The sequence below is a fragment of the Zea mays genome, chromosome 8 (assembly GCF_902167145.1).
Source record: "Zea mays cultivar B73 chromosome 8, Zm-B73-REFERENCE-NAM-5.0, whole genome shotgun sequence".
Lineage (NCBI taxonomy): Eukaryota > Viridiplantae > Streptophyta > Magnoliopsida > Poales > Poaceae > Zea > Zea mays.
The window spans coordinates 66,584,920-66,609,189 of NC_050103.1; positions in this window are offsets into that span (position 1 = coordinate 66,584,920).

Consider the following 24,270-nt stretch of genomic DNA (forward strand, 5'->3'; position numbering starts at 1 on the left):
GCCGATGAAGAATCGGTCTCGTAGTAGACCACCTTCCTCATCCTTTTCTTCTTGTCCCCACTCCGATGCGGCTTGTGAGAGGAAGATCTCTCCTTCATCTCTTTGTGGTGAGAAGAAGATTTCTTCTCCTTCCCTTTGTTGGAGGAGCTCTTCTTCTTCTCCTTCCTCTTGGTGCGGGACTCTTTCGATGAAGTGCTCCCGTGGCTTGTAGTGGGCTTTTCGCCGGTCTCCATCTCCTTCTTGGCGTGATCTCCCGACATCACTTCGAGCGGTTAGGCTCTAATGAAGCACCGGGCTCCGATACCAATTGAAAGTCGCCTAGAGGGGGGTGAATAGGGCGAAACTGAAATTCTCAAAATAATCACAACTACAAGTCGGGTTAGCGTTAGAAATATAATAGAGTCCGCGAGAGAGGGCGCAAAACAAATCGCAAGCGAATAATAAAGTGAGACACGCGGATTTGTTTTACCGAGGTTCGGTTCTCTCAAACCTACTCCCCGTTGAGGAGGCCACAAAGGCCGGGTCTCTTTCAACCCTTCCCTCTCTCAAACGGTCCCTTGGACCGAGTGAGCTTCTCTTCTCAAATCACTTGGGAATCAAGCTTCCCGCAAGGGCCACCACACGATTGGTGCCTCTTGCCTCAATTACAAGTGAGTGTTTGATCACAAGAAAGAATACGAAAGAAAAGAAGCGATCCAAGCGCAAGAACTCAAATGAACATGGCAAATCACTCTCACTAGTCACTAATGCTTTGTGTGGAATTGGAGAGGATTTGATCTCTTTGGGTGTGTCTAGAATTGAATGCCTAGCTCTTGTAAGTGGTTGAGAAGTGGAAAACTTGGATACAATGAATGGTGGGGTTGTTGGGGTATTTATAGCCCCAACCACCAAACATGACCGTTGGTGGGGCTGTCTGTTTGATGGCGCACCGGACATGTCCGGTGCCCCAGCCACGTCACCAGTGCCGTTGGAATATGACCATTGGAGTTCTGAGTTCTGGGCCCGCCTCGATGTCCGGTGGCGCACCGGACATGAACTGTTCAGTGTCTGGTGCGCCGGTATGGGCACGCCTGCCTTCTGCGCGCGCTGCGCGCGCATTTAATGCGTTGCAGGTAGCCGTTGGCGCGAAGTAGCCGTTGCTCCGAGGATGCACCGGACAGTCCGGTGCACACCGGACATGTCCGGTGAATTATAGCAGAGCAGCCTTTGTGAGATCCCGAGGCTAGCGAGTTCCAGAGCCGCGTCCCGTTGGAGCACCGGACACTGTCCGGTGTACACCGGACAGTCCGGTGAATTATAGCGCGCTGACTCTGGAATTTCCCGAAGGTGACGAGTTGGAGTTGGAGTCCTCTGGTGCACCGGACACTGTCCGGTGGCACACCGGACAGTCCGGTGTGCCCGACCAGAGGAGCCTTCGGTTGCTCCTTTGCTCTTTTGTTGAACCCAACGCTTGGTCTTTTTATTGGCTAAGTGTCAACCTTTGGCACCTGTATAACTTATACACTAGAGCAAACTAGTTAGTCCAAAGATTTGTGTTGGGCAATTCAACCACCAAAATTATATAGGAACTAGGTGTAAGCCTAATTCCCTTTCAAAGATCTTTTCTGCCAGAATGTCTTTCGTGCTTTCCGACTACTTCGAAAGTGGATCCTGAAAACGACGGAGTACATGTAAGCAGCCAAGGCTGACCGAGCCGAGGGATTCCTACGCCTTCGGGATACGGATACCTTACTCATCACCTTCTGCGATAAGTAACTCGCGCTCGGATAGGTGATTCCGCGGACCGAACAAGTCTTCACGCTCGAAAGCTCCTCTGCCGAAACGATTCTTCGGGCCTTCTCGACTGCGTCGGTGATAGAACCCTATGGACGAGTAAGAGTGCGCGTAAGCGGCAAGGCCGACCGAGCCGAGGGATTCCTACGCCTCCGGGATACGGATACCTCACTCATCACCTTCCGTGAAAAGCAACTCTCGCTCGCATAAACAATTCTATTACCGACAAACAAGTCCAGATACTCGAAACAAGGGGAAAAGAAACGCAGCTTTACAACACGACGATGGTGTGTTTGGGCCTCGGCGGCCGCAGAAAACACACACTACAAGATAATCCGATCCTGCAGGCTCGGATCTTGACAATTGAAGGGAGCAGCAGCACCCTCGGCGTCAACTACACCTTCGGCGAGGTCCGACCTAGCCTCGGACGGTGACGCGGTCGGAGGATCTCCACCCCGAAGGACGACATCGGCACCACGCCCGGGCCATCGCCGCCAGGGTCTTCTCCAGGAATCCGGCTCGGCCGGTCACCTCAAAGCCTCAGCCAGCTGTCCCCCGAGGACATCAGCTCGGTTTGTGGCCTCGGCAACTCAAATCCGGCGTCGGTCCTGCTAGTGGACGACCCGGCCAGGCTCTGGCCGACCAAATCTTCTTTTCGAAGCCAACTCTGCCTCTGTCCGTGCTGACGCCGCTACCTTCGGCTTCGGCTCATCGAAGAGCAGCCGAGGGTTCATTTGACTAAGCGAGAGAAGCCTCAGACAGCAAGGCCGACCGAGCCAAGGGACTCCCACGCCTCCGGGATACGGATACCTCACTCGTCACCTTTGCACGAGGCAACTCACGCTTGCTGAAGTGGTTCAGATAGCCGACAGGAGAGTCTTAGTGCTCGAAATGAGGAAAAAACACGGCTCTGCGCCAAAGATACATACATGTTCAGGCCCCGACAGCCACAATGAACTAGACACCGGCACTCAAGGTGCCATTACAAACGGAACTCTGGTTCCGTCTCCGCAGGTACGAACAACCCCACACGATTGGGGGGCCTGCGGAGCAACAGAAGCCCGACGGATGGCTCACCGTCGCCCGCTCCAACAGCAGCGACAACGACGACTTCTGCTCCGGGGGGCCGAACAGCAGCAGCGATGACCTCAGGGCGGATGCTGCTGCCATGAGGCCCTCGCCCATGCCCTCACTCGAGAGGCAGGGACGGGCAGAAGGCCGTAGAGTTGGAGGTCAGTCCGTGGGCGGCACCGGCTATCTCGTCGGCGGAGGAACCTCTTCGAGCTGCCGTGGCGGAAGGCGGCGCCGGGAGTGGCTCCGAAGCCACTCGGGTCAGAGAGCCAGGCACGTGGCAGCTGCCAGCGCCACGAACGGCGAACGCCCTTCCCCCCGATCACAGAGGGAAGGAGCGGGCCGCCGCCCACGCAGGGACCGACCCCAACTCGGCGCACTCCCCTCCCTAGCACTGATGATGAAAATCCTTGAAGCTGAGGGAGGGGCAGAGGCCGCAGCCCGGCTTGCTTTTCCTCGCCATCGAACTGGAGGTCACCGTCTTGGGTGACCACCGGCGAGGGGGTGCAGCCGGGCTGCATGATGAAAATCCTTGAAGCCGAACGATGGCTGAAAGGTACCAACTTCCACGAAGTTGCGTTCCTCCAACGACAAGGCGGAAGGATTGAGGGTGTTCCCCATTCGGGGGCTCGGAAGGTGGAAAGACACGATGCATAAGGGAGCGCGAAGACATGGTCGCCTTTCAAGGGGGTCACCCCCCTTTTAAAGGTGACTCTCCCTACTTGCGTCCCCAGCCATCACGGGCCGAGTCTTCTCCAACACGCTCCAAGATCCTCCCCCTACGGCACGGGGGCTGGGTCCCACACGTCATGCAAGCTGGCCTAGGGCAGAAGAAGCCAAACCGCCGCGCGCGGTGCACGCAACTGCCCAGCGGTTACAAGCATTCCTCCACTTTCGCCCAGACCAGCGGGTGAAAGGGCGGACAGCCACGCAGTCGGCGTGCAACCGCGCCAGGTGGGCGCGCCCCTTCGACTCCAACGCGCCCAGCATGGAGGCCCAGGCCCACACGTCACGCAACCAGCGCGCCGGTTGCTACGTTCGAGCAACTGCACCGCCGCTCACGCCACTGTCACGCCTCCTCGACTGCGGAACCAGTACCGCGACTCGAGGCAACCCTGCGTATGACCCAACAGTGCCAGCCAGGCGCATCAGTCACGGGCCAGTCGGCCGCGAGAGGAGGCGCGACGGACGATGCGGCCAAAAATGGGCCGGCAGTAATGGCGGTGGCAGGCGGGCGGAAGCAGCGGTCACGTCGTCGGCCAAGCTCACGTCACCTCGTGGGGCAGCGAGAGAACCCTCTCTCACAGCGCGAAGACGACGCGCCCGTGTTCCGTTCCTCGAACGGCTCGCGCACGCGCAACGGCTGCCCCGCGAACCACCCGCCCCGTCGCATTAACTCCGCGGCGGGACAGGCGGCGCCTCTGGCAGGAGAAGCGAGCAACGCTTCGCCTTCGCCATAATGACCGCGTCAAAAGAAAGGTACGCCACATCATTCGATTTCGTATTCTTTCCCTTTCTTTCCTATTTCTCTCTCTTACAACAGGGACCGGGAAAGGGGGATACCCCGAAAAGGGATCCTTCTCCGCGAAGGAAACGGGCCCCGAGCCCCCTACTGATCAGGGGTTCAACAGCCGCCTCGGAGGGGTTCAACAGCCGCCTCAGAGCGCTTGGGCTCCACGCCCACTACTGGTCAGAGGTTCGAAGGCCGGTCCCTCGGAAGGGTTCAACGGCCGCCTCAGGCCACTCGGGCTCCGCGCCCACTACTGATCAGGGGTTCGTAGGCTGGCCCTCGAAGGGTTCACAACCGCCTCAGACACAGAACGAGGGATGACCCTGGGTATGTTCGATACATAACCAAGGCTCGGGCTACACTCCCGAGGTACCCTAGGACATTTCCGAGACCAGCGGGAACGATCTTGTAACGAAATCCCATCAGAGGAAGGCATCGAGCCCTCGGACCCCGTCGAAAGGGGACCGGGTCCGGCAGATCACCCGCAGGTACTTTTGGAGCGCGCCTCCGGCCCTCTAGCCGACCCCTAACAAATGGGGCACGGGCGTCCACTCGGATTACCCGTCAGCAGCTCACTGGAGACACCATGTTCGGCGCCCTCCAAGAGCAACATGGTGCTTTTCCCCCCTCCTCCTTGCGGAAAGGCGACGTAGGGGCGTATGTAAAAAGTCGAGTCTATCCTTGACCGTCCTCTCGCCCTGTGCAGAGGCTCGGGGGCTGCTCTCGCAAACCTGGCTCCGGCCAAACCGTTGACAGCGTCAACATACCAGCCCGAGAACTTGGGACCCGACCGTGCACCCGGGCTACGGCCAGCTCGCATGAGGGAACAACCAGACCAGCCGAAGCATTGCGCGAGGCATTAAGACCTCGGAGGAGTCAAACCACTCCTCCGAGGCCTCGGGGGCTACACCCGGCGGGTGCGCTCGCGCGCACCCACCGGAACAAAACGCAACCGAGAAAGGCTGGTCCCCTTGCAAAAAAGTGCGACAAAAGCCTCCAAGCGAGTATTAACAGTCCCTTCGAGGCTCGGGGGCTACTGTCGGGGACCATAATTAGGGGTACCCTCAAGGCTCCTAAATCTCAGCTGGTAACCCCCATCAGCACAAAGCTGCAAAGGCCTGATGGGTGCGATTAAGTCAAGGATCGGTCCATTCGAGGGACGCGATCACGCCTCGCCCGAGCCCAACCTCGGGCAAGGGCAGCCGACCCCGGAGGATCTACGTCTCACCCGAGGATCCCCTCCAGCAACGGACACACCTTCGGCTCGCCCGAGGCCCAGTCTTCACCAAGAAGCAACCTTGGCCAAATCGCCACGCCAACCGACCAAATCGCAGGGGCATTTAATGCAAAGGTGGCCTGACACCTTTATCCTGACGCGCGCCCTCCAGTTGACAGAGCCGAAGTGACCGTAGTCACTTTGCCGCTCCACTGACCCGTCTGACAAGAGGACAGCGCCGCCTGCGCCGCTTCGACTGCTGTGCCACACGACAGAGTGAGGCTGACGGCAGCCAAGCCCGGCCCCAGGCGCTATGGGAAACTCCGCTCCACCCGACCATAGGGCTCGGACTCGGGCTCAGCCCCGGAAGACGACGAACTCCGCTTCGCCCGACCCCAGGGCTCGGACTCGGGCTCAGCCCCGGAAGACGACGAACTCCGCTTCGCCCGACCCCAGGGCTCGGACTCGGGCTCAGCCCCGGAAGACGACGAACTCCGCTTCGCCCGACCCCAGGGCTCGGACTCGGGCTCAGCCCCGGAAGACGACGAACTCCGCTTCGCCCGACCCCAGGGCTTGGACTCGGGCTCAGCCCCGGAAGACGACGAACTCCGCTTCGCCCGACCCCAGGGCTCGGACTCGGGCTCAGCCCCGGAAGACGACGAACTCCGCTTCGCCCGACCCCAGGGCTCGGACTCGGGCTCAGCAACGGAAGACGACGAACTCCGCTTCACCCGACCCCAGGGCTCGGACTCGGGCTCAGCCCCGGAAGACGACGAACTCCGCTTCGCCTGACCCCAGGGCTCGGACTCGAGCTCAGCCCCGAAGGACGACGAACTCCGCTTCGCCCGACCCCAGGGCTCGGACTCAGCCCTGGCCTCAGCCGACGGTCTCCGCTTCGCCCGACCCCAGGGCTCGGACTCGGGCTCAGCCCCGAAGGACGACGAACTCCGCTTCGCCTGACCCCAGGGCTCGGACTCAGCCCTGGCCTCAGCCGACGGTCTCCGCCTCGCCCGACCCAGGGGCTCGGACTCGACCTCGGCCTCGGAAGACAGACTCGACCTCGACCTCGGAGGAGCCTCCACCTCGCCCAACCCAGGGCACGGACCGACCACGTCAACAGGAGGCGCCATCATTACCCTGCCCCAAGCTAACTCAGGCTACGGGGAACAAGACTGGCGTCCCATCTGGCTCGCTCCACTATACGAGCAATGATGGCGCCCCGCACGCTCTATGACGACGGCGGCTCTCAGCCCCCTTACGGAAGCAAGAGGACGTCAGCAAGGACTCGACAGCCCCGACAGCTGTCCTTCCGTCAGGCTCCAGCGCTCCTCCGACGGCCACGACACCACACGAACCGGGTGCCAAAACCTCTCCGGCTGCCACGATGGCATGTACTTAGGGCGCTAGCTCTCCTCCGCTAGACACGTTAGCACACTGCTACACCCCCCCATTGTACACCTGGATCCTTTCCTTGCGCCTATAAAAGGAAGGACCAGGGCCCTCTTACGAGGGTTGGCCGCGCGGAGAAGGACGGGACGGCGCTCGCATGAGGCCGCTCGCTCCCCCCCGCGTGGACGCTTGTAACCCCCTACTGCAAGCGCACCCGACCTGGGCGCGAGACAAACACGAAGGCCGCGGGATTCCACCTTTCACGCCCGTCTCCCTCCGGCTTCTTCCCCCCTTCGCGCTCCGTCTCGCGCTGACCCATCTGGGCTAGGGCACGCGGCAATAATTTACTCGTCGGTCCAGGGACCCCCCGAGTTCGAAACGCCGACACTGCTGTAGCACGAACATCAAAATCTTCATAATCAAACCAAAATCAGTAATATAATTAACTTGGTGCTCTAAATTGAACCTGGACTGACCCTGCAAGAAAATGATACTTTTGCAGGGAGAAATTTTATGTGTTCCCTACAAGTCCCTTTGCTCGAGGAGAGATTGATCAGCACTGTTGTAGCTAAATGTTCAAGTGAAAAATTCCTCTCATCAATTTTGGACATGTAAGTTCTATATCCCTAACCATTTCATTTTTCTCTAGTAATTCCCTAACCGCACGATTCAACAATCGAGAATCAAGCTCACAACCAGCATTCTCCATGGATGAAAACGAGCCATTGGCAATATTGCCATTATCATTTGTGGGCTTCGCCAGTATGCCATCGGGCCCACAAATCATAGACACAGATGGTCCCACTAGTCATAGACACGGGATGGCATAATAACAGACAACCAAAATTGAGAGTGGCAAAATCACAAATTTCTCGGATGAAAACATATCGTCTACCTCTTCCACCAATCCTTCTTTTACAAGACGAGAGTACGCTGGTCTAAGAGACAAAGACCCATCTAAACTCTAGCAACGCGCGCTACAATGAACAGCTAACACATGCACATACATAATCGTGGGAGTGGGGGACTGGGGAGAGGACAACGCAATCCATACCAGAACCTTGGGAGAGGAGATGGCGGACCATCTCGTCGGGGGCCATGCCACACTCGCGCAGTGCGGCGTAGATCTCTGCCTCGAGCCGGTTTTCAGATGCTCAACGCAGATGCACGCCGTACCTGCCTCCTGGACAGTGCGGGTGGGGGCGGTTGCGACATGGCGCGAGAGAGATGGGGCTCTGGAGGCAGGGCCGTGTCCATCGGTGTCGAGCAGGACGGCGCACGTACGGGTGGAGGGGAGCTTCTAGAGGAGGCCGAGCCTGCCGCAACAGTGGCGCGTCAGGGGGCGAGGGGGAGGATTGAGGGGACGACAACGGGGCAGTGTAGAGGCTGCACGCAGCGAGGCAGAGGCGATGGAGGGGGCCGTGCTTGTCGCCATCGTCGTTGCGGTAGCGGTGGCGGAACAGAAGGAGGCGGAGGTGGCAAGGGTTTGGGTTGGGGGACTGGGAGGCTGAGGCGATGGAGAGGGCCGTGCTTGTCGCCATCGTCGTTGCGGTAGCGGTGGCGGAACAGAAGGAGGCGGAGGTGGCAAGGGTTAGGGTTCAGGTGAGGACTGCAATTTAGATGTTGAATTTCCTTTGTTGAGTCCAAATATCTAAGGCTATCTTCAGCCGATCTCCTATCACATCCTCTATTTCAAACTTCACTCTACAAATAGTATCAAATAATATTATCAATAGTCACGCATCCCTATTTTACTCTACTCGTGGGAGACAGTTTGAAGCCACCGAGTTTTTAAAGTTTGACAATATAAATGTAAATGTACTGATATATTCAACATAGGATAGGTATAGCTTACTAAAGCCCTTGATGCGTGAATGATAGGAATTAAAGCAAAATATATGTTGTGTGACATTAATGATCGAATCACATGTGGGTCTATTTTACCATCTGTATCAAGTTACAAAGATAAGTTTTACATTTTATATATATCATGAAACTAAGCTGAATTTACTATTTAGTACATTTTTTCACAATACGTCTTTTTGAAATATGGTACGAAGATGGTTTTATATTTAGAAGTATCTAATATACTCACTAACATTTAAAATAATCCATATAGTCTAGACGACTAATAATATCTTTATTTAAGATGGTTTCATATACACAAGTGTCTAATAAGCTAACCAAAATATAAGACAATTCTTGCAATCTTAATGGCTCAAAAGTATATTCATTTGAGACGGTTTTCAATAACAATCCGTCTTAAATCAATACGAGACATTTCTTACGATGTAACTGTCTCAAAACACTTCTTTATTAAAGACGGATCTCCAATAAACCGTCTTATCTTACTCATCACCATATGATAAAAGGCGCTTCTATAAAATACATTGATATCTGTCTTAAAATGTGCGTCTTAAATAAGCATATCTCTAGTAGTGGGGGTGGCGTAGAGGCTATGTGCACAAGAAATCGAAGAATGGAGCAGAGGATTACCCGGTCTACGTTCACCGGCGGTCGGGCGAAGTCCAGCAACCATGGACTGGCTCCTCCGGCGAAGCAAACTCAGATTCCTTGCTCGGGGAGCTTCACCGAGGCGTGCACAGTCTTCTCCGAGGGTTGGACGGGGTTGGGAGAGGCTCTGCTGGCCGGTCTACGGTGGCAGGGGCTCGGGTGGCCGCGGGCACGCCGTGCACGGGGCAAACGCCGGTGGTTTCGGGCTCCGGTGAGGTCGAGCGTGCGCGGAGGAGTACAGTCGAAGTCCCTGGGGGCTTTATAGGCGCGAGCGCGGGCAACGGCGCCGGCTGGGCTTTGGCGCGACGCGGGGCACGCGAGGTCGGGCGCGGGCGTGCTCTGGCGTGCGTAGAACGCGTCGAACACGTGGAGGTGTTCATCTGCCCGTGTTCAAAAGCTTGCTGAGATCGCAAACGTGCGAATCTTGGCAAAACTCCGGCGCAGACCTCTTCCTAGCACCTATGGCTATCTCTTGTATGTGAGTTCCAAGGGAAGATAAGCCCTAGGTCAGAAGATATGCAGACGTCAAATCTGGCTTGTCCCCCTGCCCGCTGCGCGACAAAAGTGATGCCAAGACATGTCAAATGTCAAGGGCTCGGTCTCAACTTTTTCCAGGGGGTGCCTTAGGTGGTATGCCACATTTTTGGTATAGAACTTAGGTGGTTTTGGTGCCATCTTCAAGGTGAACACGGTGGATCTTTAGATTAGGTGTAGATTTTGACTTAGAGAGAATTAGAGAGCTCTAGCTCTTTCTCTACTTAAGGAATGGATTTGGGGTTTCTTAAGGGGTCTTTTTCAATGTTTCCTCTCTATATTTGTAGATTAATAAGTTACTTAACTTTATGCCAAAGGTTTGGTCATGATTTGCACCTTTGCTTAATCTCTCCCCCTTCAACCAAGGTGTTTAGGAGATAGGGGTTCAAGAGAGGTCTAGGGTTTACTCCCTTCTTGTCCAAGGTGATAAGTGCACACAAGCTTGGGTAATGCTTTTGGTCATTCACATTTCTTGGTTAAAACATAGTCTCCAAGGTTCTTATACTCTTCTCCTTAAGTTTCTTCCACATGTGATCACATTCATGAGTGCATAGATGTGCCATAGCCATGGTAACACTTGGGGTGTTACATGAATAGTGAATAGTGAACAGTGCCGACTGCACGCGCAGAGTCAGAGCAGGCGCCAGATGGCGCACCGGGCAGTGAACAGGACCTGTCCGGTGCACCACCAGACTGTTCGGTGGCCCACATGTCAGAAGCTCCAACGGTCGAACCCTAACGGTTGGGTGACATGGCTGGCGCACTGGACAGTGTCCGGTGGCGCACGGACTGTTCGGTGCGCCCTTCGACAGTAGCCTTCCCCAACGGCCACTTTGGTGGTTTGGGCTATAAATACCCCCCAACCACCAACACTTCAAGGCATCCAAGTTTTCAGCCAACACATTCAATACAAGAGCTAGTGCATTCAATGCAAGACACAAATAGAGTGAATCAAAATCTCTCCAAGTCCCAATTCCACTCAAAGCAATAGTGACTAGAAGAGAGAGTTTTGTTGTGTTCTTTTGAGCTCTTGCGCTTGGATCACTTTTCTTCTTCCTCTAATCTTGCTTCCAAGTTCTTTGTAATCAAAGCAAGAGACACCAATTGTGTGGTGGTCCTTGCAGGGACTAAGTGTCCCAATTGATTGAGAAGAGAAGCTCACTCGGTCTAAGTGACCGTTTGAGAGGGGGAAAGGGTTGAAAGAGACCCGGTCTTTGTGACCACCTCAACGGGGAGTAGGTTTGCAAGAACCGAACCTTGGTAAAACAAATCACTGTGCCATCCGCTCTTATTTGCTTGTGATTTGTTTTCGCCCTCTCTATTCGGACTCGATTATATTTCTAACGCTAACCCCGGCTTGTAGTTGTGCTTAAACTTTATAAATTTTAGATTTGCCTATTCACCCCCCTCTAGGCGACTTTCAATTGGTATCAGAGCCTGGTACTTCATTAAGAGCCTAACCGCTCGAAGTGATGTCGGGAGCTCACACCAAGAAGGTGATGGTGACCGGCGAGAAGCCCGCCACAAGCCACGGGAAAGCTCCACCGGGAGAGTCCGACAACAAGAAAAGGGAGGAATCACCTCCCCACGTGAAGTCGCACTGGAGTGGCGACAAGAAGAAGAAAATGAAGAAAGTGGTCTACTACGAGACCGATTCTTCATCGCCTTCCACCTCCAGCTCCGACACGCCGTCCGTCACTTCTAAGCGCCATGAGCGCAAGAAGTTTAGTAAGATCCCCTTACGCTACCCTCGCATTCCCAAACACACCCCTTTACTTTCCGTCCCACTAGGAAAACCACCGGTTTTTGGCGGTGAAGATTATTGTATGTGGAGTGATAAAATGAGGCACCATCTAACCTCACTCCACGCTAGCATTTGGGACATTGTTGAGTTTAGTGCACAGGAACCATCCGTGGGAGACGAAGGCTATGACTCGGACGAGGTAGCCCAAATCCGGCACTTCAACTCCCAAGCCACTACTATACTCCTCGCCTCTCTAAGTCGAGAGGAGTATAATAAGGTGCAAGGGTTGAAGAGTGCCAAAGAAATTTGGGACGTACTCAAGACCGCGCACGAAAGAGATGAGGTGACCAAGATCACCAAGCGGAAAACGATCGACGGGGAGCTCGGTCGCTTCATGCTTCATCAAGGGGAGGAGCCGCAAGCCATGTACAACCGGCTCAAGACCTTGGTGAACCAAGTGCGCAACCTCGGGAGCACCAAATGGGATGACCATGAAATGGTCAAGGTTATTCTTAGATCACTCGTTTTTCTTAACCCTACTCAAGTTCAATTAATTCGTGGTGATCCTAGATATAAACTAATGTCTCCCGAGGAAGTGATAGGAAAGTTTGTGAGCTTTGAATTGATGATCAAAGGCTCCAAACAAATCATCGAGCGAGGCGCAACCTCCACGCCCGAGGTACAACCCGTCGCCTTCAAAGCGACGGAGGAGAAGAAGGAAGAGTCTACATCAAGTAGGCTTCCCATCGACGCCTCCAAGCTCGACAATGAGGAGATGGCTTTAATCATAAAAAGATTTCGCCAAATCCTCAAGCAAAGGAAGGGGAAAGATTACAAGCCCTGTTCCAAGAAGGTTTGCTACAAGTGTGGTAAGCCCGGTCATTTCATTGCTAAATGTCCATTATCAAGTGATAGTGACAGGGGCGACGATAAGAAGGGAAGAAGGAAGGAGAAGAAGAAGTATTACAAGAAGAAGGGCGGCGATGCCCATGTTTGTCGAGAGTGGGACTCCGATGAGAACTCCACCGACCCCTCCTCCGACGAGGACGCCGCAAACATCGCCGTCAACAAGGGCCTTCTCTTCCCCAACGTCGGCCACAAGTGCCTCATGGCAAGGGACGGCAAAAAGAAGGTAAAATCTAAAGCCTCCACTAAATATGCAACATCTAGTGATGAGAAGAACTCTAGTGATGATGAGGATAATTTACTTGCCCTTTTTGCCAACCTAAACATGCAACAAAAAGAGAAATTAAATGAATTGATAGGAGCCATTCATGAGAAGGATGAACTCTTGGATAGCCAAGAGGACATCCTTATTAAGGAAAACAAAAAGCATGTTAAGGTTAAAAATGCTTATGCTCAGGAAGTAGAAAAATGTGAAAAATTAACTAGTGAGCTAAGCACTTGCCATGACACTATTTCCAACCTTAGATTTGAAAATGATAAATTGATTGCTAAGGTTGAGAAATTAAATGTTAGTGATGATTCTCTTGTCAACCTTGGAAATGATAATGTTAATTTGATTGCTAAGATTAACAAATTGAATGCATCTCTCTCTAGCCTTAAAATTGAGAATGAAAAATTAATTGCTAAGGCTAAAGATTTAAATGTTTGCAATGTTTCTATTTCCAATCTTAGAGATGAGAATGCTATTTTACATGCTAAGATTGTTGAATTAAATACTTGCAAACCCTCTACATCTACCGTTGAGCACGTTAATATTTGCACTAGATGTAGAGATATTAATGTTGATGCTATTCATGATCACCTAGCTTTAATTAAACAACAAAATGATCACATAGCTCAACTTAGTGCCAAAATTAATGAGCATGACTTAGAAAATGAAAAATTTAAATTTGCTAGAAGCATGCTTGTTGGGGGCCTTCGGCTTTCGAAGGTCCTCAAAAAACATGATTTAACAATGTTTCTGGAGTATGATACATGAATAGGTACCTTCGGACTTAGGTAAAAACCACAGTGTGAAGAAGCATAAAGAATACGAAGGATGGTGCATAGCCGAAGCTATGCGCAGGGGAGCTTCGGCATGATAGCAGAAAAGGAACCGACCTAAAGAGGAAAAGGCTATTTAGACCCCGATGGATTACTATAGAGTTATTAGCAAATGTAAAGGGCATGGGTGTAATTTTTCATGGGCTACGTCCCGTGCCTATAAATAGATGAACAGTGCTCCCGTACTGTTCACGCTGACTGGGCATTTTTGCTTTTGCGTCACGCTTGTACTTTTACCTTCTTTCAAGCTGAAGGTACATTTGTGACTTATTATCATTTCTATTTTCCATAATAATAAAATAGAAATGAATTGATGGTAATACATAACTGTTTACGCTATCTTTTACATTTCATATGTCTCCTTCGTTATTTACATGTTGTATTGATGAAGGTACGTCCTTCATAACCTTCGTCCAAAAATCATTATCTCTCAAGGGAAATAATGCTTCGAAGGACGAAGGACTCTAATGTTTAACATTTTCTATGTTGCCTTGTTCTTAACTCATAGCATTTGAGAACAAGTCCCCAACACTGGTGCCCACCTTCGGTGAACTCTTATCGACCACCTTCGGAAAGCATTGACCTTCGTCATGCCACCGAAGAAAGCTTCGGCGATAGGGGCTGCCGCTGGATTCGAACCAGGAGACCCTTTCTCTTCGAGAGGCCCGGAGCCAGAAGAGTAAGGCCACCAGTCCAATGCCCCAGGAGGATGAGTTGGACCAAGAGATCAGGAATATGGAGATGCTTCATCAGCAAGTGCAAAAGAAGAAGGAAAAAATGGCTCGGCTAGCTGACCTGCAAAGGCAGATTGACGAAGCCACTAAAGAAGTACGCCATCTTGCTTAAGATGAGCAAGAACGAAGGCCCCATCACAGGGAGCTTCATCAAGAAGGATTATTTGATGATGATGGATGGTATGATGATTCCCATCATGGAAATTTTGCTTTTGATGATGCTTCTCCTCTGTCAACAGAACTGCAGGCTACACCTTGGCCTCCATCTTACAAACCACCTCAACTTCCCATGTACGACGGGCACTCAGACCCGAAGCAGTTTCTGATGAGCTACGAAGCTACCATATCTTCATATGGAGGCAATACTGCAGTCATGGCGAAATCTTTTGTCATGGCAGTCAAGAATGTTGCACAAACCTGGTACTCCTCTCTTCGGCCAGGAACAATCACATCATGGCAGAAGCTGAAGGACATGCTGATCACCAGTTTCCAAGGGTTTCAGACGAAGTTGGTTACTGCTCAAGCTTTGTTCCAGTGCACGCAGGATCATGAGGAATACCTTCAGGCGTATGTCCGAAGGTTCTTGCGTCTGAGGGCACAAGCGCCAACAGTGCCCAATGAAATTGTCATTGAGGCCATGATCAAGGGGCTTCGGCCAGGACCTTCGACCCAATACTTCGCCAGGAAACCCCCTCAGACCTTGGAGAAATTGCTTCAGAAGATGGATGAATACATCCGCGCTGATAATGACTTTCGTCAAAGAAGGGAGGAAGCTTACAGATTCTCCGAGATGACCAGTGGCTTCGGAGGCAGGATTCACCCAAGGCACGTCAGATCAATCCACTCTAATCAGAATGATGACAGAGGAGGTCAGCAGCAGAGGCCGCAATATTCCTCCCAGGCTTCGGGGCAACAACAAAGCTATCCTCGGCCTCCAGCTCCAAGGGGCAGAGGCGCCAGGGGCTTCGGTGGAAGGTTTGGGGACCAGCCTAGGAAAATTTATTGCCTATTCTGCGGTGAGGACAAGGGCCATACTACAAGGATGTGCCATGTCACCATCCAGAAACAGAAGGAGATAGCAGAAGCTGCAGCCCAACAGAACCAGCCGAAGCAAGTTATGCATACTGCTTCGTATCATTCACCGTACATACCAGAGTATGTGGGTAACTGTTGGGACTATGCTTCGTCGCCGAAGGTTTTGTAGGAAGAAGCAGTTTTCGGCTGAAGCTGTTCGTATGAGATGACCGAAGGTTCCTCTTCATGAAGCTTCGGAATTTACAAACCGACATAAAAGTAGAATGACCTTTTAGTCCATAAATGTTTGAGTCACCGTTGTAATCCCCTATGAGGGGCATAATTGTAATTCCTCACAGGCTGCGCTCTATGCCAATAAATAGGTGAACAGTACCCCTGTACTGTTCACGCAATCTTGTAATCACTGGCACATTACGCTGGAATTATTGCTTTCTGCTAAAACGAAGGTATAAATATGCCTAAATATTATGTTTCAATATTTAGGTTCACGTAATAAAATATATGTCAATATTGTTATTCATTTTCGGCATGTCTTTCTATAATGCCTTATATTTTACATTTTACTTCATATTGTTTTTCAAATCTGATCACGAAGGTATGACCTTCGTGATATTTTGTTTATGGCCTTCGTCCGAAGCTCATTAAATCCTTGGGGAGATAATGCTTCCGCGGACGAAGGGCATTAATATTTAACATTTTATGTTGCCTTGTTCTTAATTCGAAGCATTTGAGAACAAGTCCCCAACATTGGCGCCCACCTCCGGTGAACTCACTTCCACTTTTTTGAGCTGATGGCTTCGTTCAACGATCAAGCTGGAGCTGCTTCGGCACCGAAGCTGATGTTCCCGATAACAGGTGGTTCGTGCTCAGAGCCAGCCAACAAAAAGCAGAAGAAAGAGGCGCAGAGAAGGGTACAACATGTTGGAGTGCAGGGACCCTTTATCAAGTCAAGGTGGTCCCACATTCCAATCACCTTCTCCCAGGAGGACCTTCAGCTCAAGGATTTTCCTCATAACAATGCTATGGTTATTTCTTGCGTTATCAAAGGGTTTCTGGTCCACAATGTCTTGGTTGACACAGGCAGTGCAGCTGATATCATATTTGCTAAGGCCTTCAGACAAATGCAAGAGCCAGAAGATAAGATTCATGATGCTACACACCCTCTTTGTGGCTTCGGAGGAAGACAGATTGTAGCACTGGGCAAGATCACCATGCCAGTGACCTTCGGATTCATCAACAACACCAGAACTGAGCAAGTTGTGTTTGACATTGTTGACATGGAAAACCCTTACAATGCAATTATTGGTCGTGGCACCCTCAATGCTTTCGAAGCAATTCTTCATCCTGCTTACCTTTGCATGAAGATACCTTCGGATCAAGGACCCATTGCTATTCATGGAAGTCAGGAAGCTGCCAGAAGGGCCGAGGGAAACTGGACTGACTCAAAAGCAATCCATAACATAGATGGAGCTGAAGCTTGTGAACAGTACAAATTCAGAAGGGAGAAAGCAGCTTCAGCAGATCAGCCGAAGCCCATGCTCTTATGTGAGGACATAGCAGAGCAGAAGGTACTGTTGGGCTCTCAATTATCCGAAGAACAGGAGAAAACCTTGATAAGGTTTTTGTTCAACAACAAAGATGTTTTTGCATGGTTAGCCAATGATCTTTGCGGAGTTAACAGGGATGTTATTAAACACTCGCTCAATGTTGACCCATCCTTCAGACCCAGAAAGCAGAGGCTTCGGAAAATGTCTGATGACAAGGCCGAAGGTGCTCGTAATGAAGTCAAAAGACTCCTCAGTGCAGGAGTTATCAGAGAAGTAAAGTACCCAGAATGGCTAGCTAACACTGTTATGGTAAAAAAGGCCAATGGCAAATGGCGAATGTGTATCGATTTTACAGATCTCAACAAGGCCTGTCCGAAGGACGAATTCCCATTGCCAAGGATAGACTCCTTAGTTGATGCAGCAGCTTCGTCAGAACTTATGAGTCTTCTCGATTGTTATTCAGGCTATCATCAAATTTGGATGAAGAAGGAGGATGAGCCAAAGACCAGTTTCATAACCCCTAGTGGAACATATTGTTACCTTCGGATGCCTGAGGGGCTCAAGAATGCTGGAGGAAGTTTCAGCAGAATGACTGCGAAGGTTCTCCAGTCTCAGATAGGCAGAAATGTGCTAACTTATGTTGATGATATCATTGTAAAAAGCACGAAACAGGAAAATCACATTGCTGATTTGCAGGAGACCTTTGCCAGTTTTAGACAAGCTGGTCTAAAGTTGAATCCAGAAAAATGTGTCTTCGGAGTAAAGAAGGGGAAATTTCTTGGATGCTTGGTTTCAACAAAGGGAATTGAAGCTAATCCAAGTAAAATTGAAGCTATACTTCGAATGGAGCCACCAACTACAAAAAAGGGGGCCCAAAGATTGACAGGGAGGCTGGCATCTCTCAATAGATTCATATCCAGATCAGCAGAAAGAAATTTACCATTCTTCGAAGTGCTGAAATCAGCCGAAGTCTTTCAATGGGGACCAAGCCAACAAAAAGCCTTCGAGGAACTGAAGCAATATTTGATAGATTTAACAACATTAACTCCACCAACGCCAGGGGCTCCTTTGTTATTATATGTGGCAGCTTCGCACTCAGCGGTAAGTGCAGCACTTGTCCAGGAGAAGCTTGATGGCCAAGTCAAGAAGCAGGTCCCAGTATATTTTGTATCTGAAGTTCTTAGTGTATCAAAGAAAAACTATACAGAATTGGAGAAGGTGTTATATGCTGTTTTGATGGCATCCAGGAAGCTTCGGCATTACTTTCAAGCATACAATATTGTTGTTCCTTCTTCGCAGCCGTTGAAGGATATTATGAGAAATAGAGAAGCTACTGGGCGGATTGGAAAATGGGCTGCAGAGCTCAATGAATTTTGCATTGATTATGTGCATAGATCTTCGATCCAGTCTCAAGCGTTGGCAGATTTCATCGCCGATTGGACGCCAGGGGCTCAGGATGAAGAAACAAATAAAGATGCCGAAGTATGGACGGTGTTTTGTGATGGGTCTTGGGGAACCTTCGGAGCAGGAGCAGCCGCTGTGTTGATCTCACCATCTAAAGTTAAAACTTGTTATGCGGCAAGACTTGATTTTAGTTATACAAACAATATTACTGAGTACGAAGCCCTGCTTTTGGGCCTTCGGAAGTTAAAAGCAATGGGAATCAGAAGGGCCATTCTTAAAACTGATTCCCAGATTGTTTCGGGTCATATCGACAAGAGTTGCAAGGCTAAAGATCCGAAGCTTGAAAAATATCTAGACACGGTCCGAAGAGTCGAAGCTTCCTTCGAAGGATTTTCTGTCAGAAATATCCCTCGAGGACAAAATGAGCATGCTGATTTGCTAGCTAAGTCAGCAGCACAGGGGCTGCCCTTACCGTCGGATGTGTTCTTCGAAACAATAAAAGCACCTTCAGTGGAACTTCTTGAAAGAGCAGTCCTCAATATATCTCCTGTTTATAGTGAAGACTGGAGAACTGAGATCATCTCTTGTCTTCAGGGTAAATTCCTTTCAGATGACGAAACTTATAACAGGAGGATAGAAGCAAGAGCTCGTCCATATGTCATGATAGAAGGGGAGTTGTACAAGCGTGGAGTTTGTGCTCCATTACTCAAGTGTTTATCTAGAGCCGAAGGAATAGAATTGATGAAAGAAATACATGAAGGTCTGTGTGGATCTCACATTGGATCTAGGCCGTTACTTGGAAAGGTTTTCCGTCAAGGGTTTTATTGGCCGAAGGCGGCATCCGATGCAGCGGAATTAGTTCAAAAGTGCGAAGGTTGTCAGAAATGTGCAAGAGATCAAAAACAACCTTCGTCCTTAACTCAGCTCATACAACCCATCTGGCCATTGCAAAGGTGGGGCCTTGACTTGTTAGGTCCGTTACCACCGGCCCAAGGGAACTTAAGATATGTTGTAGTGGCTGTGGAATATTTTTCTAAATGGATTGAGGCAAAGCCTTTAGCCACAATAACTTTGGCCACCATTCAAAAGTTTTTCTGGCAGAATATTATTTGTCATTTTGGGGTACCAAAGGCCATCACTGTAGATAATGGAACATAGTTCGACTCCGAAGCCTTCAGAGAATTCTGCGATCAAATTGGTACGAAGATCCATTTTGCATCAGTCAGGCATCCGGAGTCAAACGGACTCGTTGAAAGAGCCAATGACATTATAATGACAGGAATAATGAAGTTAATCTTCAATCAACCCAGAGGAAAGTGGCCAGATCAATTAATCAAAGTGGTGTGGAGCCACAACACAACAACATCAAGGTCAACAGGCTTTACTCCATTCAAATTATTGTTCGGTGACGAAGCAATAACTCCGGAGGAAGCTAAAACTGGATCAATAAGAGTAGTAGCTTCGGCAGAGTCAGATTCTGAAGCTGCTTATTCTGTGGAAAAAGATGCTTTAGAAGGGATCAGGCTTCAAGCTGTGGAGAACATCAATAAATATCAAGCCGAAATAGTCAAATGGCGTGATAGAAAGGTTCGGCTAAAGAATATTGAGCCAGAGCATTTGGTGCTTCGGAGAGTGGCTAACCCAGATACAGTGGGCAAGTTGCAGTTGAAATGGGAAGGACCTTTTTTGGTAGTATCTTCGTCAAGACCCGGTTCATACAGATTGAAGGATATGGACGACAACGACATTCCTAGATCTTGGAATGCGGATGAGCTTCGGCGATATTATGTGTAACTTGATGTAATTTTTTATATTTTTTCTTTCATGGCACCCTTTTCCTTTCTGAAGGGGGAGAAAGGTTTTTAATGGGGCCATCATATGTAATTTCCTTTTTTAGTTCTATAAGAGCAAAATCCCCCAAGGATGTAAATGTAAAAGCTGAGAACGCACCATCGAGTGCCGAAAAGTAAAAGGCGAAGAAGTTCCAAAGTCGTTCCTAAGGGAATGCAGAGCTTACAGCAAAAAGTCAACGCTGATTCGGCCGAAAGTAAAAGGCGAAGAAGCTCCAAAGTCGTTCCTAAGGGAATGCAGAGCTTACAGCGAAAAGTCAACGCTGATTCCGCCGAAAGTAAAAGGCGAAGAAGCTCCAAAGTCGTTCCTAAGGGAATGCAGAGCTTACAGCGAAAAGTCAACGCTGATTCCGCCGAAAGTAAAAGGCGAAGAAGCTCCAAAGTCGTTCCTAAGGGAATGCAGAGCATACAGCGAAAAGTCAGCGCTGATATGTGATTGTTTCTAAGGAAATAACGGCTGTGATTATGGCTTCGGATATGTGTTTGGACATTCATTTGCACATCACATTACATCATAGCATTTGCATTCATAAGCATTCATACAGGCATATGTAGGATAACCATCATCATAGCATAAGTGGTTGCTTCGGCAAAAAGAAAAAACTGTCTTTTGTACTTCTTCGTGTACGAAAAGAAGAGCTTCGGAAGAAAGGGAAATGTTGTTTTTTGTACCTCGCTGTGTACGAAAAGAAGGGAAGGTGTTTTTTTCGCTTTCGGCTCAAAAAGATAATTTCGTCCACATCAAAGCACCTCTCATACATTAATGGAAGGGTAAGAGTATATTACAAGGTATGAACAGAATTCATTAAAGACAAGTTTAGTCACATTTACAAAAGTCATCTCAAAAGTTTCTTGAGTCTGTCTACAGTCTACTCCTATTTTAATCTTCAAGGGACCTCAGCTTCGGCGTCATTCTCTTTAACCATCGGCCTCGCTTCATCATCCTACATGAATTAAGTTGTTGTAAATCAAAATCGAGCTTGAAGGAAGAGGTAGGCACAAGGTATGATTTCTTACTGGCTCAAGATGACTCCGAGCTTCGTCTCCAGCCTTTTCTCGCCCGCCTTTTGTCCATATCATCTTTACAAATCTATTAGAAATGCTTCGGGCGAGATCAGGAATGTCATCTAGAATTGATGGTGATAAAGTGAAATTGAGCCTATTGACAATTTTTCCATGATCACAGCCAGCTTTTAGGAAAGCTGCAGCAGTGCCCCGAGAAGCTACCCAGGCGCAGAAGTCACCGTGCCCGGCTATAACTTCGTCAAGCTCATCAATTTCACCCTCAATATGTTCGAAGGTCTTTGGTAAATCTTCAGCTGACGGGGTGAATTTCTCACTGCTAGCTCCAACTGAGTGGAAAATTTTTCTCAGTCGTTGAATACATTTGTTGCTAAATTCCAAACATTTGTCTTGAAGGCCCGCCAATAGTTTTTTCAAATCTGAATTTTGTTGGACTTCGGCTTCAAGTTTTGCGTTGAGTTCTTGCTTTTCTTGTTCAAACTGTTCAGATTGGCAGAGAAGCTTCGTGTTCAGTTCTGTTATTTTAGCTTCGGCTTCCGCCAATAAGCCTTCAGTTGCTTGAAGCTCGAAGTTCTTCTTTTCAATAGTAGCTGATTGCTCTTTTATTTTGCCTTCTAAATTTTCAATTATAACCTCGTGTTTCTTGTCTTCCAGATCTTGCTGCATTTTCAAAGCTTTGCTCAACAACATACTCTGCACGAAAACAACCTTCGTTAGACAGGTCTTCATTATTAAAAACAATAAAAGTCAAGGGAAAAGTAGTTCACCTTGAAATTGGAATAAAATAAACTACCAACGATATGTTGTCGTCGGTAGCGGCTAATGTCCGTTTCTAGCTTCGGAAAACCGATACTCTTTGACAGAGTACCGATAACCTTAGCTCCAGTCTGATCCCGGATACAGTCTAATTTTTCATCATCAATACCTCCGAAGAGGAGTGCTCCTGGTTTATATCCGCAAGATTTGGCATACTCTTTAAGCTCTTCTATTTCGGTTTTTGACAATTTTTCTCCAACTAAATTTTGAAACATGAAGGCCTCGTCCTCTGAAGCTTCGTCAGCAATTTCCTTTTCTTTCCCCGACACTGCGGCCATGGCCTCTTCGGCGGCAGTAGTAGCTTCTTCTGTGGCCAAGTCTAGCAGCATTTTGTCGATGTGTTCGATTGTGCTTTCCAAGTTCAAATCTTCAATTGAGGTGGCTTCGGCAGCCGCGACCTCCGAAGGTGTGATTTCAATATTTGTCATTTCCTCAGTCGCTGGTATCTTCTGAGCTGAAGCTCTCGGTGGTGTCTTGTCAATGACCTCTGTCACTGCGATGATTCTTTGTCTCTTTGCTTTAGTCGTTTTCTTCGTTTTTTCGGGCTCCTTTTCCTTCTAAAAAAACTTTGTCAGTTGAGGCCCCAATGGACTTAGCTTCGCAGGCAGGGATTCAGTCATTACCTTCAAAATTTCCTCCACGTCAGTGGCAGAGTGTGATGCGGGAGTTTCTTCTTCGTCGGATACTTTTTGCTTCGGAGAAGACACTTTCCTCTTCTTCGGAATTTTCTTCTTTGATGGTTCTTTCTCATCTTCATTCAAGGCTTCGGTTATCCTTTTCCTTTTCCGGCCTCCGACACCTTTATTCAGATTTTCATAGTCAGGGTATTCAAAACCCAAGGCGTCCAGCACTCGATTCAGTCTTCGCTTCGGACGGGTGCCGAAGGCCGCAGTCATCAACTGATCTTCTTTTTTGGAGTAATTGCCAAGTATTTCATTGCACATTATTTCAATTGTTTCCAACCACTCTTGGCAAGGTGTTTTGAAGTATTTTTTAAACTTGTAATAGTAAGGTAACCGCACAAGTTCTCCTTCTTTCTTCTCCCCCTCTAGCTTCGGCATTTCCCATTCTTTTAAACTAGGAAAAACTCTGAAAGCCAAAAACTCCTGAACCAGGTCTCTTGTACTGATATGTTATGCAATAATTCTGAATTCATCCAACGCTTGTTGGGTTGGACCTTCTGGTGTCATGTTGCAACGAGGTCGGGTTTCTCCGAAGATTAGTTCAAGTGGACTTTGCACAAGCTTCTCCTTGTCGTCATCAACCTTGACATAGAACCACTCCGACTTCCAGCCTGCTGCCCATTTGCTTCGGTAGCGGATTACAGGAAACTTTGTGGTTTTCCGATAAGCAAAATTATAGCAACCAAAATTGTCATGCAATCCATCTTTTCTAGCCTTCGTCTGATAGTGCAGCTCGTGAACTCGACAAAATCTGTCCGCAAACGGCTCCACCGCTTGGCTTCGGAGGGCCCAGATATAAACACTAAGCCTAACGATAGCGTTAGGAGTCAACTGATGAAAGTAGATACCAAACCTCTTCAGTACCTCTGCAATAATCCCATGTAGGGGGAATCTTAATCCAGCCTTTAGAAAGCTCTTGAAAATGACTATTTCATCCTTCTTCGGCTTTGGGGTAGTTTCTTCCCCCCCCGAAGCGTAGTAGCTTCTTCTGACTTTCACTGAAATAACCCGACTTTACCATCTTGGAGAGATCAGCCTTTGAAACAGTAGACTTTCCGAAGTCCAAGTGGCTGGGTTTACTTGGCATGGCAATACGATAATCATCTTCGGGATCAGTTTCCTCAATGTTTTCTTCTTCTGCTTCGGCAGTTGTTTGTTCTGCTTGTTCTGCATCAGCACTGGGGATTTTTTCCGAAGTTACCAGCCCGGATCGTTGCATCGCTTCGGAGATGGGAATAGTCTCCGAACCTTCAGCTTCGCCTCCCTCACGCTCAACCCTAGCGGTAGAACGCACTCTGGCCATTTAATTCTAAATTTGTGGGAATTAAATATTTTTTCCTCCGAAGTTTTTTCTTCTGACGAAGCAGGCTTCAAGCTGGAGCTTCGTTCGATTCCGAGAGTCAAGCTATGGCTATGG